Here is a 3,010-nt window from a genome sequence, read left to right as displayed (position 1 = left end):
CTCTCTCTCTCTCTCTCACACACACACACACACACACACACACACACACACACACACACACACATACACTCTGTCTCTCTCTCTCTAGTTTCACCATCATGATCATCATCATCATCATCATCAATCCTGCTTCCCAACTTGACCACAAAGCAATGACTCTTTTCCTCTCTTTCACGTTCCAACACCACCACCACCACCATCATCATCATCATCATCATCATCATCAATCTTGCTTCCCGATGGGGCCCCAAAGCACTGTACATCATACTTAGTCTCTGTCTTGTGCCATATTGTTATTCAATTTTATCATTTCACTCACATCTCTGACCTTCCCTTCTCTCTCTCTCTCTCTCTCTCTCTCTCTACTTCACAATCACACAACAAGCCTGCTCTTCCTTTCACAAGGGTGCTGGGGAGGGACGCCTTCACGTGACGGCACTGATATGGACGAGTTGATCCACTACTTGGCAACACAAACGTCCTTCAGCTTCATCCCTAACCCAAGAAAGGATTCTGGACTTCACGGGGTTCATGTACAGATCAGCCTGCGTTTGGACTTACTACTACTACTACTACTACTACTACTGCTGCTGCTGCTACTACTACTACTACTACTACTACTGCTACTACTACTACTACTACTAGTACTACTACTACTACTACTACTTTTTAAATCACCTCCATCCATTGGTGAATTATATTGTGAAGATCAAAACCAACCTTCCTAATACAGTTCACCATTTGGAGTTGTAATGTGAAGGTTAACACTAACCTTCATATTACAATCCGTTGGCCCCAAGCACGCCAACGGCTGTGGTTACCAACCATCTACAGTACTATTACTATTATTATTTTATTTATTTTTATTGATATTACATTGTAAATAAAGACATTAAACTATTGGAGTCGCTGGTCTATGCGACTCTCGACCACTGTAGCTTCGTAATCCATACCCGCCAGAGAGACAGGCCTGAGGGCTGATGATCTTGTGCCTCTGAGACATAGCAGAGCAGACCTCACGAGGGAGAATGACAGTCGACATCTCATCCAGGCCATAACAGAACTCTGCGGTTGACGTTTCTTCTCAGAAAGAACCTCTGCCAGTCTCGGATAGAATCTCACTGCCTCTGGACCCATCCCACCTGATGTCGTGAACACAAGGGGAGTGAATCGACCGTGGTCCACATGTTGGATCCTTTCTTGATAATTTCCATTTTTTTCTTGCTCATTCCTCTTGTGTGCAGCTTCGAGAGACAGTTCACGATGACATGCTGCCATGGGATCGAATATCCTGATGTCGAAGAACGCCCTCTGCCCACGTGTCCAGAAACCTCGAGCACTGACATCCACTCTTGCATCATTTGATGTGTTTGCTGTTCTGTGGGTGAAGTGCTCGCCGTCCAGGGGTAGCAGAGCTGGCTCAGTCGTGACATCATGGCATATTTCCTGCAGCATTTTGGCAGTGAGGTCGCGTACTTCATCGTGTCGGATGCAAACAAAGCCTCCCTTCTTGCATACCATTGCATGGTTTGCATCAAAGGCAGTGCCACAAGCACAGTGTTGAGGTAGGTTCTCTATTGGCCACCCATATCTCAAGGCTATGGCATCAATAAATTCTTGTTTGTTGAAGTGGAAGCCTTTTGCCTTGAGAGGTAGGGTTGTGAGCCAGTTCGATGCCCCAACCTCCTGTGCAATTTCAACTCATCTGCACTGGTCCGGTGTTAGATGTTCGATTATGTGCTGCAGTTGGTCTTTTTGTCTTGCTTCACGCTCCTTGCTTATCTGTGTCTTTATGTCTTTCTGCCTTTGGTGGTCGATTTCACTCGTCTCAACCTGGGCGCAGATCTTCTGTGACAAGGATTCGGTGAGCCCGAGTGAATTTCTGTGTTCATAGCTTGCCGCGGCTACTGGATTTATAATGCCACCCATCCTGGGTGGTAGTGCTAGAAGATCCCTCTCTTCTGGTGTGGGGATGTGGCCATTGGTTAGATGTGGGAGGAATTAATCCCTGATTGCATCCTGCAGTGGTTGTAGCAGCAACTCGATGTCTGGTATGGTCCTCATCACGAAGGTCCACTTGTGCTTTACACCATAGGTAAATGCACTGAATGTTGCATGGGGTTCTGTTTTTACGTGGCTGGATAGTGTATGAATCTCTTCTACCCATGTCTTTACCTTGTCACTCACATATTTGTCTTTGAATTCCTTGGTTCCAATCACAGCCCCTAGATGCCTCTGACCTTCCTTAGTGACTATCAAGTTTGTGCCTTTAAATGCTTCTTGTGCATCTTGATAGTAAGCTGGTTTCACGATCAAGATGGACTTACTGGCATTAGGGTAGTAACCTATTTCAGGGCCATGAGATGTTACAAGGTCCCACCATTTCCTCACATCCTCAACCTTGCCAGCACCCGTGAGATCATCTGCATAGGCTACCTGTTTTACATTGGTGGCCTCGTATTTGATCTGTTGTTGCAGCACTGTCATTGCCAGGGCGTACATAGCCATGGCAACGGGGTCCCCCTAGGTAGTTCCTTCTGTGGACTGGATTACACCGACATCGTGAGCCGCTGTCTTACCCACAATGTAGAGGTCTGCTGGTTCTTTGTAGGTGTTTTCCACATATTGGGCAAATGCTGGGCATTTAACCTTGATATTGTGCAGCATTGCCTCCCGGTTGATGGAATAAAATGCATTTGAGGCATCAACTAATAATACTGCCTCACAGTCCTCTTCCCCAAATATTTTCCTCATGGAGTGAACTGCTGCCTCACTTCCTGCCGGCTGGCCTGCACACACCTGGAGGTTGCCAACTGCCTGCTTCACATCATCTTTCACCACCTCCATGATGCATTTTCCTATAATCCGTCTTAAGACTTCACCCACCCCGATGGGCCTGCATCCAGGATTCTTATCAAGGGGAATTAGTCTGCAAGCCGTCAGTGCTTCGATGTTACTGCACTAACTTGAAGCCAGCTTCCTCGCCAGTGAGGCAATGGTGTTACATAGG

The sequence above is a fragment of the Coenobita brevimanus genome, chromosome 116, assembly GCF_032717465.1.
Source record: "Coenobita brevimanus isolate Jiangsu-jjx chromosome 116, ASM3271746v2, whole genome shotgun sequence".
Lineage (NCBI taxonomy): Eukaryota > Metazoa > Arthropoda > Malacostraca > Decapoda > Coenobitidae > Coenobita > Coenobita brevimanus.
This window is presented reverse-complemented; position numbering follows the sequence as displayed.